Genomic DNA, 16,086 nt, shown 5'->3' with positions numbered 1-16,086 from the left:
GAATTAGCAGAGTTGGTAAAACAACTGCTTAGCAAAGGTATGAGCAAAGAAGCCCGTCATGAGTTGATGAAAAAAATTCCTACGCCGGGCAACTGCAATCGTTTAGAAGTTGTTCGAGTTAACCCAGAAATATTTAGCAGCGGTAGGAAAAAAGTTAAAACCGAAGATGTGTCATGCTACAGAAAGCCCAAAAACCCCTGCTAAAAGGGTATTACTTCAGTCACTAGAATTCTAGATGACTTCATGAAAGCCGAAAAAGGTAATAAACCTGCCCCCTCAGCAGCAGCTATTATGAAAACCCTTTCTGACAGCATTTCGTTGTTAAGTGATGCTTCACATGGAATAGATCTCAGAAGGAGAACTCTGTTCAGATCAGACATGAAGACTGAATACAGACTGCTATACAGTGACAAAAAACCGGTTGAGGATGGCCTGGTGTTTTGTACTGAACTTGGCAAGTCAGTTAAGGATTTGTCAGAGGCTAATAAAGTGACTTCTAAAGTAACATTGAGACTAAAATGATCTCACAGCAGTAGTCACACGTTTCAGGGCGGGTCAGAAACCAGGAGATTATTCTCTTTTTTAGACCGCGGCAGAGGCGCTATTGCCAAGCAGAGAGGCGGGTATCGAAATCCACCACAGAGGAACCAACCTCCTTATCAGCCTCGACGATAGTGACAAAACCAAGAGAGAAACTTGTAAATAATTTTCAGGTGAGCGCTAACTCTAGCGACTGGCCAGTGCCAGGAAAGTCTACTTTGCAATTTGAGAGAATACTGGTCAGCAACGATACTGTGCAGGCTGGTCAATTAAAGTTTTGCATAAGACAATGGCAAACAATCACGTCTGACAAAGTAATCCTTGTTATTGTAAAGGGTTATAAACTTGATTTTATTACAATGCCAACTCAGGCTTTCCCACCCCAACAACCAAAATTTGAGAAACATGAGGAAATGGCATTAAATACTCTCTTGGAAGAACTTATTCAGAAAGGGGTGATCGTAAAATGTTTTCATGAAGATGGAGAGTTCATATCACCAGTTTTTCTACGACCTAAGAAAAATGTAAATATCGCATTATATTGAATCTCAAAAAGTTAAACAAGCATATTGCCCACATCCATTTTAAGATAGACACCTTTCAATCATGTATCAATTTAATGAAGAAAAACTGCTATATGGGCTTACTTGACTTTTCAGATGCATATTATTCTATTGCCATCAGTCCAGAATCGCAGAAATATTTGAAATTTAGAGTTGGGCACCAATTAAACAAATTTATTACATTGCCAAATGGTTTGAGTTTTGCACCAAGAATCTTTACTAAACTCATGAAACCAGTGTACCCCACATTGCGAACCAGAGGCCACATTTCAAGTGGTTATCTCGATGACGGTTTCTTACTTGGTGATACTTCTGATCAATGCAAGGCGAATATAAACGATACTCGCTTCACTCCTTTTGGTGACCTGGGCTTTAATGTGTCAAGGGAAAAATCAATCACCCATCCAACACAGGTTATAGAACATCTAGGGTTTGTACTGAACTCTATTAACATGACATTGACTCTCCCTAAGGAAAACATTGATACAATCATTAAGTTGTGAAGTGATATTTTGGAAAGCCAGTCTTGTTCAATCAGAGAAGCTGCCAAATTAATTAACATGTCCCATTGTTCTACAAACAGCTTGAACTTGAAACATTTGCTACCCTTAAAAAACACTGAGGGTCTTTTGAAGCTCAAATGCAGTTTTCAGAGCTGTCTTAGTCAGACATAAGATGGTGGACAACAAAAAGCTGGCAAAACATAAAGTCAATTTCTCACGGAAATCCTGATTTTACCATCACCACCGATGCCCCATTGGAAGGATGGGGTACATGCCGGGATGGTATGGAACCCACCGGCGGCAGATGGCTTGCTGAAGAAATTGCTGAATGGGAACGTATTAACTGCCTTGAACTAAAAGCCGCTAAATTAGGGCTCCTGTCCCTCTGCGAGAAAGAAGAGCATGCCCACATTCATTTACATTAAGATAATGTTACCACAGTGACATTCATTAACAGTATGGGTGGTACACATTCTACGGCATGTAACAAGGTTGCAAGGAGACATTTGGCTGTGGTGTATTGCAAAGACTGAAGATTTGGCAAAGTGCTACGCACATTCCTGGGATTCAAAATGAAACTTCAGACAGACTTCGTCGAAAATATCAGGATAGAACTAAATGGCAGCTACAACCAAGTGTTTTCAAATTGTTAACAAAGAAATGGGGAAGACCTGAGATAGATGTATTTGCCTCAAGGCATAATTGTCAAATTAAGCCTTTTGTATCATGGCGTGCAGACCCCGATGGCTATGCAACTGATGCAATGTGTTTGAGCTGGAGAGATAAATATGTTTATATTTTCCCTCCTTTCACCATGCTTTCCGGCGTTCTTCAAAAGTTGCAGGAAGATCAGGCCAGAGCCTTAGTTATAGCCCCACTGCGGAGAACGGCAAATGTGTAAAATGTTAATCAGCCAGCCATTACCTCCACCGAAGGAGGCCTAACTTCTCCAGTTACCACACGACAGGACCAAACTGCACCCTCTGTGGCCGAAACTTCAACGGACGGCATGTCTCTTGTCAGGACGAGACTCAGACAACAAAACATTTCAGCGAGAGCTTGGGACATCATCATGGAATCATGGAGGACTGTCGCCACCATACAGTACAGAGTGTATTAGCTTTTATGTAAACGACCTTCCAAGTCTCCTTCAAGCTTCAGAACAAAGAGATTGCCGTGGCAGAAATGAATGAAGATTTATGTAAAGTGTGTAACTGGTGCTTCAGAAACTATTTACTGCTAAATCCTGATAAATCCAAACTTATGGTGTTTGGTACCAGAAAAATGCTACCCAAACTTCAAGATATCACCCTATCTTTATTAGGGAAGGATTTATCACCTAGTGAAACTGCTAAGGACCTGGGAGTGTTATTGGACCCTCATTTATCGTACAACAATCACGTTATTAAGACCGTTTCGTCATGCACGTCTTCTCTCGCCGGCCAGATTAACCGCGTCAAACATGCATTCGACAGAAAGACCCTTTTGATAGTTATGAATGACTTAGTTTTTAGCAAATTGTTTTATTGTTCGAACATGTGGGCCAACTGTTCGAAGTTAAATATCGAAAAACTACAATCGGTACAGAACTTTGCGTGTAGAATAGTAAGTGGAATTCGGAAATATGATCATGTTACGCCTGAACTGAAACGCCTTAAGTGGCTTCCAGTATCCAGTCAGCTTTACTATCGAAATACCATTTTGGCTTTTAAATGTATGAATTGTCGTGCCCCTGAATACCTGAGCACTATTTTCACCAAACGTTCTAATGTAGATAGATATACAACCAGGAGTTCCCAATTTTTAAATATCCCTTTTTTTAAAACTGCCTCTGGACAGAGAACTTTTTATTACCGAACTGTTAGCATCTGGAATTCCTTGGAATCGAATTTGAAACTTTGTAGCAACGAAATAATCTTTAAGAAGCGTTTAAGGAACAAACTGCAAAGGGATTTTTTAGGAAGTGATTGATATTGTGATAAGTAGTTATGTAATTGATAGTGATGATTGGTTATTTTAATTTTGTAAATAATTTAAATAATCATGTAAATTATTATTTTATAATTATTATTGTTCCTGAAAAGTCCCTTTGGGGAGGTTCAATAAAGTATATATGTATGTATGTAAATCCCATTCATCCAACTGTAGTCAATGTTATTTATTTTTTGACACACTTTTATGATACTGGAAACAGCTATTCAGCCATTAACACTGCCCGATCTGCATTAAGAGATTTGTCAAAGCAGCTTTCCAGTCCTGTCCACCACTTCCGAGATATCAGTCAATATGGGACGTATCCAAAGTTCTGGACCTCCTTAAAACTTGGAGCCCTGCAAAGACTCTGAACTTGAAATACACCTTATTCCAAAATGGCCGCCATTTTAGTATTCTTTTGTTTCCATGCAAATTGGCCCTTATGACCTCGCTTTCAAACTTAAAATTCAAACGGATATTTAACCTTACACGAGGCCATAAGGGCCAATTTGCATGGAAACAAAAGAATACTAAAATGGCGGCAATTTTGGAATAAGGTGTATTGTTGACTCTTAAGTTAGTTATGTTGTGTATGTTGGTTACTGGCCAAAAGTGTCAATCAGTTCATTTAATGGACATCCAACGGATGTCTAAAGGGAAGTCCTCATACAAGTTTCATGTTGACAAATTAGAAGTAAAGCAGTCTGGACCAGGGAAACCACAACCAGTGCTTATTTTGCCTTGATATCCTGTTGATAAACGCTTGTGTGTAATGACATACTTAAAGGAGTATTTGATAAGAACAGAACCAGTTCGTAGCGCTGAACACACCAGATTATTTCTTAGTTATAGTAAGCCACTCCAGCCAGTTTCCCAAAGTACGATTTCAAGGTGGGTCAAAACGGTCATGATGAAATCAGGTATAGACACTGTACACTTCAAGCCACACAAAACACGTGCAGCCGCTACTGCAGCTGGTTTTAGGAAAGGTGTACCTCTAGAAACTATAATGGCTGCTGCAGGATGGTCCGCAGAATGTACTTTTTGCTACTTACTACAAGAAAGATGTAACCGGGGACAATAACTATGGACAATCCATTGTGAATTGCTCTGTTTAATTTCTACTTTTAGATACCATTGTTAAGCTACAGTAAACCTATTGTTGTGTTGTACAGTAGATTGTTGTTCATTGCTGTGACTTGCTATGGCCCGTGTGCTTTGAAGTCTCACGGGATCTCGAATATGCAAATGAGGAGATTAAAATTAAACTAGCCTTGCTTGTAAGGTACAGTTTGATTGGAATTCCGCCCTTAATACGGGGTTCCCTACCCAGAGGAGTTTATTGACATACATGGGCCACTGTCTTTAAAGGATGGCCTTCACCACGCATGCGCTTTCTGACGTGCATCAATGAGGAGATAGAATTCCAATCAAACTTCACCTAACAGGTATGGTAAAGGCTTGTTTAATTTTTAAGTTATTGTTACTTGAATAAATTACATACTTCAACTTCCATTAATTAGGTTCTGCTCACGGCGTAGCCAGCTACGCAGAACTTTGTTCGAGTGGCAGGGTATTCTCTTTCACCATACTCGATGTTATGAGGTCTAGTGCGTATTTTGTTGCGCTTGCGCTGGCGCTCACTCTTCAAAGAGTCAATTGTTATGCATATAACCTCGGTATAAAAACTATCCAACCCTGTGTAACCGGCCTCTTGTTTCTTTGTGCAAGCACGCTTGTGAGCCCACTTCTTTGGTTTCATTTTTCTCGAGAACGAAACATTTACCTACTACAACGTTACCGAACGAGGTTCGACCAGTTATGTGACACGCTGGAACGTCTGCTGAAACCAGTTTTGCAGCGCCTTTGCACATAAGTTTCAGCTAAAAGTTTCAATGTGTTACAACGGCTTTTTCCCGTGGCTCGTTTCCGCTTATAGATCCCGCCTATAGCCCCAAAGTTATAAGCCCACCCAAAACCCCTTACGAATTGTGTAAGCCAGAGTTTTAAAACCGGAATTTTACAAATATCTTATCATTTCTGGCGGGCGGGCCTTAAAAGGTCGGGACTAATCTGTTTTCGCTTTTGCATGCCGGAAGCGTGATGATCAGTCAGCAAACTCTGCCACAATAATAACTGCCAAACTGCCATTTTATTTTCGTGTGGGTCAGAGACCGAGTAGAGAATGAGCGCCAAAGGTCGAGGCAGAAACTGTTCTACAAACTAGTTATACTAGTTAGCAAATCTTGGAAGTGACGTACTCTTAACTGTTTCTCTTGCAGAAAAACACGTGTTGGTGTCTTCCAGCTCTGGGAGTGAAAGTGAACCTGGACTTAACAAGAGAAAATGCATCCACTCTGACTCTGACTCCGAGGATAATGAGGCTCTGTGGCTAAGCCCGTTAAGGTCGCTAAGTTCACCAAAACCGTTCAAAAGTCTATCTATGGCTATCTCAGTAATGGTGAAAGTAAAGTGGTTGATCTTCTGTTAAAAGAAGGAAGTTTTTACGCACGCTTACTATTCGAATTAAACAAAATTACAGGACGTAAAAATTAAGCACGTTTAGCGAAGATTTCTACTCTAGCGAAACACCGACAGCGACAATTTGTCTCTAGCCAAATCACAGGTAGCCCAAGCTCGATATATGTGTATTTGTACTGTACTATATTATGCAAGAGTAGAAATATAATGACTTGTATGGGGAAAATGGTTTTTTCTCAATTTAAAATTAAAAAAATAGCTTCCCATATTTCAGTCTTGTATTTCGTTGTCTCTGGTACAGTTTCCGGGTCGATTAAGAGCTTTTTTAAGTGGTTTTTGGTTCCTCTTCTTTTCCCTCTATATATTCTTTACCAAAGTTTGGGCACCGGGACCAAGCCGCCGAACAGATTCACCGAAGAGGAAGGGCCATAAAGTCGCTCCCAAGTCTTCGATCGCCTCGAACTTCCACGTAGATCACGGGCGATACCTCCGCTGCCCATTCGTCTTCTTCATTTGAACCGCTTGTACACTGAGAAGGAATTAAGGGCAGCCAAACTCTGCAAACATTTGCTTCGAAAGCCATCGAATTCGGCTTTTATTCGTTGGAAGACTAAGCCTAAGACAGTTGGAAGAACGCTTAGGGACCCGCGATTGGTCAATGAGCACAGTGGTGATTCTGACCAATCGTGAGTCATGGCTGTTCGCAACTTTGTTTGTGCATTAAAGGTTTCTTTTTGCAAAAAAACAACAAAACTTGCGTTGGTACGTTTTGGTGAATGAAAGAAGTCCTTTCGTTTGAAGTGAATTACACACATTATAGTTCCAAGAATAATAAACACAGTGATACCCCGGCGCCATCGCCACGAACGCTCCCAATCCAGATGCGAGCGTTGTCGGCTTGGGAGCTGTCCAAAATGACGTTGTGGTCTGGAATGTGGAAAATAAGGGAAAACTCATTTACACGTCATAGGTTCCTGCGCTACAAAGCGCTGATAACAGTGAAAGCTCCACGGTGAACCATTTACGCCCCCCGCTCCGGCAATCAGCGCTTCGTTCAACGGGTATTAAAGGCCATAGCTATACAGATTAAATAAAAAAGTCGAAAGCCACCACTAAAATCACCAGTGATAGGAGTGGCTACCTGTGGCTCCAAAAGCCGTTGACAAAAGGAGCACGATAAGGCAGAAACTACGATTGCAAAGAGCTCGTTTGGCAGAGAAATGCAATTATCCCGACATTAAATACGTTTTGCTTAAAGCATGACAAATAAAAGATTAATAATCCTTTTCTTTGAATTTGCTGCCACCATAAAAAGTATTCAGTCAATAACATGTCAGACTAATGCACACATTTATGCTTGAAATGTCAAGTAGGGGTACACGTTTGTAAATTCTCTAATTTCGGGGCCACTCAAAACTGAGCTTATTTGTAGAATAAACTCACCGTTGCAATCTACAATAAGTACTTTTGAAGAGGTTATCCCCCTTCCCCACCCCCACCCGCAAACAAGAAAAAAGGAAAGCAAAAAATGAAATGACGGTCATATTGGCATCCCAAACAAATCCTTTATTGTTTAGCATACTTCATTTTCATTACTTAACTTTTCCAGACTTTATTTGTGGCTCAACTGTTTGTTTTTATGTTTACACCAGGACGAAAGGAAATCACTGTTTTCATGGACGGAGTAGCAATTGAGAAATACATTCAAACCTTTTGAAACCAGGGCTTTGTCGTCTCTTTTGAATAGTATCCACACCGAAGCTATCGAAAAGGACAGACCCTTGGAAGGAAACCCTTTTAAATTGGGTGCCCATACCTACAAACTGTAGATATACACAGTTATTACATTTAATCACCAACTTTAACACTGTTTCCTTTCCATGGTGCTTAATGCCTCGTGTTTTAATTTCGCTTTTCCGAGTGTTTTCGTTTTCGAAGCTTTCTTGTAACATTTTTCAAAAATTAAACATTACGCTACAGATGTCTACCGTAGCAAACTTATTTTGCATGTGCGTTTGGAAGACACATTTTTATGCATTTTGTAAAACTGAGCATATTTATGATTTCAAATAAAGTTATATGCTAAGCAAATAGAGAGTGAGTTGTCTTATCCAAAGTTAGATGGTTTCCTAACATACTTGACCCATAAAGGCGCTGTTACACTCAGCAATGTTTCGAGCAACTTGTCTCTCAATTTTGTTTCGACAAGAGTTCTCACACTGCAAAGCTATTCGCTTGACGGTTGTTATACTGGGCAACGTTTCCTGCAATTTGTCTGGCTTTCGCTGATCTCATGAGGTTAAAGGAACATTTCACTGGCTGATGACGCAATCCCTTGCGACACAAGTTGCAGAGCAGATTTAACAGCACGCATCGCTTGAAACCTTTGTTGCTAATTTGTGTAAACCAATGCGCAAAGTAGCAATGGACTTTACTTTCCGCGAAGGGTTTTGCATTTTGTCTCACCTTGTTTTTGGCAGTGGTAAAGCGTGCAATTTGCAACTTGTCTCGTTATTGCATGAAAAATCGCAAAATGCAACAGAGCCTTACATTAAATTAGGATTTCAGTTTAAAACGCAAGTTAAAAATTCGGTTGCTTTACATGACCCGGATATCCAAATACCATCAGTTTACCCTTGCGACGGAAATTGTCTAAATAAAGGGCCATACTATAGGCTGCCTGTAGCCTTTTGTTCCCTTGAGGCTCAAACCAACACTTTCAACCAACTGTACTATTTGGAAGGATTGAATCTACCCCAACTGTTTCACATAACATCAAATGTTATGATACCAAATGAAACACCAATCATTTCTTAACAAGGTGTGCTCATTAATGTGACGTAAAAGTTTATCATAGCAACGAAAAAGCCTTCTAAAAAAATGCCCTATAACTTGAAAATTTATTAAGAAAAGAAAAACTGTTTTCTTTATTGCTGATGATTTCATTCATTTGTTATGCAGAAGAACAGGAAAAAAATTTCATCCGTCGTTTCCCTTCTATTTTGTGATCTTTGAATGTTGCAAATGTCACGTCTCTTTTCCTTATCATGGTAAAAGTCTGATGTTAAGGGTCATCATCAAAAGTGTTCTTTTTTTCTTTTCTTTCGAAACTGGCGTACACTCATGCTCTATTTTTCAGCGTGGAAAAATCAGAAGATAGATCAGGTAAATATCGCCAACAAATTTAAGGGAGCGCAAATGCAGTTCTTAAAAATTCAACAAGTTTGCATATCCGGTATGGTTGGCGCACGGATGCAAAGTCTAAAGCGTAGAATGTGGGTAGGTTGGATAGTTGGATGGGGTAGGTAATCTGTTGTAGAAGGTTCGAATCCTCCTTACATCCGATTACTTTCTTTTTGTTTTTTCTTCTTTTTTCCCCAATAGTCTTATTCTCTTTTTTGTCTGCAATTTATGTTCTCATTTTATAGGTCTCCTGCATTAAACGTAAATATAGCTTATGAAAATAATTACAGTCAACTCTCAGGTATTCGGATGATGTAACTTTTGAGCGAACGAGAGCAGATTTCGTGTCGAGATTACCCCATATACTACTGGTAACGCCAAGCAGGGGCTCATAGACAATCTTGGACAGAATAAAATGGAACAGAAATGCCCCCTCTCCCCCAAATCAAGGATGAAGGTGCGTGAAGGCCAAAACGCGCCCTTTTCCCATCACTGCTTTTAAGGGGAGGGATGGTCTCAACGTTCCATTTAATTTGTCCACGATTGTCTGTGGAGGCTATGACGTCACAAATTCAAGATTTGGTCAATTAAGAGGTCATATGTCAACACATTAATCACCGAAACCACTGGCCTCTGACGCAGTCACGCTCGTCGCTAGTGTTGCTATGTTGAGATACTACATGGAAGAGATATTTTAAGAAAAGCAGAGCGTATAAAAAAGCTAAACCTAAAATGAAAATTTGCCAGTACGATCAAGAATAAGGGTATAACTCTACGTAGAATTGACGAGAAAAATGCCATCGAGAAAAAGAATACCCGGGGAAACAAAAGTAAGAGTTAGAGTTCTCAAGCCCACTACTGATCTTACTCTGAAAGCATTTCTGGGGAGTTAATCGATAAAACTATAGGGTCTATGTAGGGTTGCATCGCCGAGATTAAACGAAGCAATGGCAAAAGACTCAAGAATTAAAGTAGCGCTTTTAAAGCTTTGTAGAGCACTTGAATGGTTTTACATGACATTAAAACGTTTGAGACACGATTCACGAGACTTTTTATACGATTAACGTCTGCTTTGAGACGCTTTTCAACGGTTAAGCACGGTTAACAAGCAATGGAAAAAAGCGTCAATCTGTTCGGTCACCTTCTGGCCAGACGACAAAATCGTGAAATATCGACAAAATTCGTTGCTCATAGCCCGCAAATCGTGCCCATCAACACTTTTGTGAACGTAAATCATGCTCTATTTTTCAGCGTGGAAAAATCAGAAGATAAATCAGGTAAATATCGCCAACAAATTTAAGGGAGCGCAAATGCAGTTCTTAAAAATTCAACAAGTTTGCGTATTCGGTATGGTTGGCGCACGGATGCAAAGTCTAAAGCGTAGAATGTGGGTAGGTTGGATAGTTGGATGGGGTAGGTAATCTGTTGTAGAAGGTTCGAATCCTCCTTACATCCGATTACTTTCTTTTTGTTTTTTCTTCTTTTTTCCCTAATAGTCTTATTCTCTTTTTTGTCTGCAATTTATGTTCTCATTTTATAGGTCTCCTGCATTAAACGTAAATATAGCTTATGAAAATAATTACAGTCAACTCTCAGGTATTCGGATGATGTAACTTTTGAGCGAACGAGAGCAGATTTCGTGTCGAGATTACCCCATATACTACTGGTAACGCCAAGCAGGGGCTCATAGACAATCTTGGACAGAATAAAATGGAACAGAAATGCCCCCTCTCCCCCAAATCAAGGATGAAGGTGCGTGAAGGCCAAAACGCGCCCTTTTCCCATCACTGCTTTTAAGGGGAGGGATGGTCTCAACGTTCCATTTAATTTGTCCACGATTGTCTGTGGAGGCTATGACGTCACAAATTCAAGATTTGGTCAATTAAGAGGTCATATGTCAACACATTAATCACCGAAACCACTGGCCTCTGACGCAGTCACGCTCGTCGCTAGTGTTGCTATGTTGAGATACTACATGGAAGAGATATTTTAAGAAAAGCAGAGCGTATAAAAAAGCTAAACCTAAAATGAAAATTTGCCAGTACGATCAAGAATAAGGGTATAACTCTACGTAGAATTGACGAGAAAAATGCCATCGAGAAAAAGAATACCCGGGGAAACAAAAGTAAGAGTTAGAGTTCTCAAGCCCACTACTGATCTTACTCTGAAAGCATTTCTGGGGAGTTAATCGATAAAACTATAGGGTCTATGTAGGGTTGCATCGCCGAGATTAAACGAAGCAATGGCAAAAGACTCAAGAATTAAAGTAGCGCTTTTAAAGCTTTGTAGAGCACTTGAATGGTTTTACATGACATTAAAACGTTTGAGACACGATTCACGAGACTTTTTATACGATTAACGTCTGCTTTGAGACGCTTTTCAACGGTTAAGCACGGTTAACAAGCAATGGAAAAAAGCGTCAATCTGTTCGGTCACCTTCTGGCCAGACGACAAAATCGTGAAATATCGACAAAATTCGTTGCTCATAGCCCGCAAATCGTGCCCATCAACACTTTTGTGAACGTAAATCATGCTCTATTTTTCAGCGTGGAAAAATCAGAAGATAAATCAGGTAAATATCGCCAACAAATTTAAGGGAGCGCAAATGCAGTTCTTAAAAATTCAACAAGTTTGCGTATTCGGTATGGTTGGCGCACGGATGCAAAGTCTAAAGCGTAGAATGTGGGTAGGTTGGATAGTTGGATGGGGTAGGTAATCTGTTGTAGAAGGTTCGAATCCTCCTTACATCCGATTACTTTCTTTTTGTTTTTTCTTCTTTTTTCCCTAATAGTCTTATTCTCTTTTTTGTCTGCAATTTATGTTCTCATTTTATAGGTCTCCTGCATTAAACGTAAATATAGCTTATGAAAATAATTACAGTCAACTCTCAGGTATTCGGATGATGTAACTTTTGAGCGAACGAGAGCAGATTTCGTGTCGAGATTACCCCATATACTACTGGTAACGCCAAGCAGGGGCTCATAGACAATCTTGGACAGAATAAAATGGAACAGAAATGCCCCCTCTCCCCCAAATCAAGGATGAAGGTGCGTGAAGGCCAAAACGCGCCCTTTTCCCATCACTGCTTTTAAGGGGAGGGATGGTCTCAACGTTCCATTTAATTTGTCCACGATTGTCTGTGGAGGCTATGACGTCACAAATTCAAGATTTGGTCAATTAAGAGGTCATATGTCAACACATTAATCACCGAAACCACTGGCCTCTGACGCAGTCACGCTCGTCGCTAGTGTTGCTATGTTGAGATACTACATGGAAGAGATATTTTAAGAAAAGCAGAGCGTATAAAAAAGCTAAACCTAAAATGAAAATTTGCCAGTACGATCAAGAATAAGGGTATAACTCTACGTAGAATTGACGAGAAAAATGCCATCGAGAAAAAGAATACCCGGGGAAACAAAAGTAAGAGTTAGAGTTCTCAAGCCCACTACTGATCTTACTCTGAAAGCATTTCTGGGGAGTTAATCGATAAAACTATAGGGTCTATGTAGGGTTGCATCGCCGAGATTAAACGAAGCAATGGCAAAAGACTCAAGAATTAAAGTAGCGCTTTTAAAGCTTTGTAGAGCACTTGAATGGTTTTACATGACATTAAAACGTTTGAGACACGATTCACGAGACTTTTTATACGATTAACGTCTGCTTTGAGACGCTTTTCAACGGTTAAGCACGGTTAACAAGCAATGGAAAAAAGCGTCAATCTGTTCGGTCACCTTCTGGCCAGACGACAAAATCGTGAAATATCGACAAAATTCGTTGCTCATAGCCCGCAAATCGTGCCCATCAACACTTTTGTGAACGTAAATCATGCTCTATTTTTCAGCGTGGAAAAATCAGAAGATAGATCAGGTAAATATCGCCAACAAATTTAAGGGAGCGCAAATGCAGTTCTTAAAAATTCAACAAGTTTGCGTATTCGGTATGGTTGGCGCACGGATGCAAAGTCTAAAGCGTAGAATGTGGGTAGGTTGGATAGTTGGATGGGGTAGGTAATCTGTTGTAGAAGGTTCGAATCCTCCTTACATCCGATTACTTTCTTTTTGTTTTTTCTTCTTTTTTCCCCAATAGTCTTATTCTCTTTTTTGTTTGCAATTTATGTTCTCATTTTATAGGTCTCCTGCATTAAACGTAAATATAGCTTATGAAAATAATTACAGTCAACTCTCAGGTATTCGGATGATGTAACTTTTGAGCGAACGAGAGCAGATTTCGTGTCGAGATTACCCCATATACTACTGGTAACGCCAAGCAGGGGCTCATAGACAATCTTGGACAGAATAAAATAGAACAGAAATGCCCCCTCTCCCCCAAATCAAGGATGAAGGTGCGTGAAGGCCAAAACGCGCCCTTTTCCCATCACTGATTTTAAGGGGAGGGGTGGTCTCAATGTTCCATTTAATTTGTCCAAGATTGTCTGTGGAGGCTATGACGTCACAAATTCAAGATTTGGTCAATTAAGAGGTCATATGTCAACACATTAATCATCCGAAACCACTGGTCTCTGACGCAGTCACGCTCGTCGCTAGTGTTGCTATGTTGAGATACTACATGGAAGAGATATTTTAAGAAAAGCAGAGCGTATAAAAAAGCTAAACCTAAAATGAAAATTTGCCAGTACGATCAAGAATAAGGGTATAACTCTACGTAGAATTGACGAGAAAAATGCCATCGAGAAAAAGAATACCCGGGGAAACAAAAGTAAGAGTTAGAGTTCTCAAGCCCACTACTGATCTTACTCTGAAAGCATTTCTGGGGAGTTAATCGATAAAACTATAGGGTCTATGTGGGGTCGCATCGCCGAGATTAAACGAAGCAATGGCAAAAGACTCAAGAATTAAAGTAGCGCTTTTAAAGTTTTGTAGAGCACTTGAATGGTTTTACATGACATTAAAACGTTTGAGACACGATTCACGAGACTTTTTATACGATTAACGTCTGTTTTGAGACGCTTTTCAACGGTTAAGCACGGTTAACAAGCAATGGAAAAAAGCGTCAATCTGTTCTGTCACCTTCTGGCCAGACGACAAAATCGTGAAATATCGACAAAATTCGTTGCTGATAGCCCGCAAATCGTGCCCATCAACACTTTTGTGAACGTAAATCATGCTCTATTTTTCAGCGTGGAAAAATCAGAAGATAAATCAGGTAAATATCGCCAACAAATTTAAGGGAGCGCAAATGCAGTTCTTAAAAATTTAACAAGTTTGCATAATCGGTATGGTTGGCGCACGGATGCAAAGTCTAAAGCGTAGAATGTGAGTAGGTTGGATAGTTGGATGGGGTAGGTAATCTGTTGTAGAAGGTTCGAATCCTCCTTACATCCGATTACTTTCTTTTTGTTTTTTCTTCTTTTTTCCCCAATAGTCTTATTCTCTTTTTTGTTTGCAATTTATGTTCTCATTTTATAGGTCTCCTGCATTAAACGTAAATATAGCTTATGAAAATAATTACAGTCAACTCTCAGGTATTCGGATGATGTAACTTTTGAGCGAACGAGAGCAGATTTCGTGTCGAGATTACCCCATATACTACTGGTAACGCCAAGCAGGGGCTCATAGACAATCTTGGACAGAATAAAATGGAACAGAAATGCCCCCTCTCCCCCAAATCAAGGATGAAGGTGCGTGAAGGCCAAAACGCGCCCTTTTCCCATCACTGATTTTCAGGGGAGGGTGGTCTCAATGTTCCATTTAATGTGTCCAAGATTGTCTGTGGAGGCTATGACGTCACAAATTCAAGATTTGGTCAATTAAGAGGTCATATGTCAACACATTAATCATCCGAAACCACGATTGTAGTTATACTAGTTAGCAAATCTCGGAAGTGACGTACTCTTAACTGTTTCTCTTGCAGAAAAACACGTGTTTGTGTCTTCCAGGTCTGGGAGTGAAAGTGAACCTGGACTTAACGAGAGAAAATGCATCCACTCTGACTCTGACTCCGAGGATAATGAGGCTCTGTGGCTAAGCCCGTTAAGGTCGCTAAGTTCACCGAAACCGTTCAGAAGTCTATCTCTGGCTTTCTCAGTAATGGTGAAAGTAAAGTGGTTGATCTTCTGTTAAAAAGAAGGAAGTTTTTACGCACTCTTACTCTTTCAATTAAACAAAATATTAAGCATGTTTATCGGACATTTGTATTCTAGCGAAACAGCGACAGCGACAATTGTATTGCAGCGAAAAAACGACAGCGACATTTGTCTCCAGCCAAATCACAGGTAGCCCAAGTTCGATATATGTGTATTTGTACTGTGCTATATTATGCAAGACTAGAAAAATAAGGATTTGTATGGGCAAAATGGTTTTTCTCAAAATTCAAAAAAATATTTATAATTTTAAATTTAAAATAGCTTCCCTTGCTTCAGTCTTTTGTTTCTTTGTCTCTGGTACAGTTTCTGGGTCGATTAAGAGGGATTTAGGTGGTTTCTGGTTCCTCTTCTTTTCCCTCTATATATTCTTTACCAAAGGTTGGGCACCGAGACCAAGCCGCCGAACGGATTCACCGAAGGGAAAGGGCCATAAAGTCGCTCCCAAGTCTTCGATCGCGTCGAAATTTCACGTAGATCACGGACGATACCTCCGCTGCCCATTCGCCTTCTTCATTTGAGCTGCAGCCAACACTGAAAATATTTGCTTCGAAAGCCATCGAATTCGGCTTTTACTCGTTGTAAGACTAAGCTTAAGACAGTTGGAAGAAGGCTTAGCGACCCGCGATTGGTCAATGAGCATAGTGGTGACCAATCGTGAGTCATGGCTGTTCGCAACTTTGTTTGTGCTTTAAAGGCTTTTTTTTGCAAAAGACATCAAAACTTGCGTTGGTACGTTTTG

The 16,086-nt window shown here is 40.1% G+C and overlaps 1 pseudogene; it reads left to right on the top strand.

Moving 5' to 3' along the window:
• Positions 1-291: 291 nt before the first annotated feature.
• Positions 292-2,726, top strand: LOC137975286 (uncharacterized; annotated as a pseudogene).
• The last annotated feature ends 13,360 nt before the right edge of the window (positions 2,727-16,086 follow it).

This window comes from Montipora foliosa, chromosome 11 (genome assembly GCF_036669935.1).
Source record: "Montipora foliosa isolate CH-2021 chromosome 11, ASM3666993v2, whole genome shotgun sequence".
In the NCBI taxonomy this organism is placed as follows: Eukaryota; Metazoa; Cnidaria; class Anthozoa; order Scleractinia; family Acroporidae; genus Montipora; species Montipora foliosa.
This window is presented reverse-complemented; position numbering and strand designations above follow the sequence as displayed.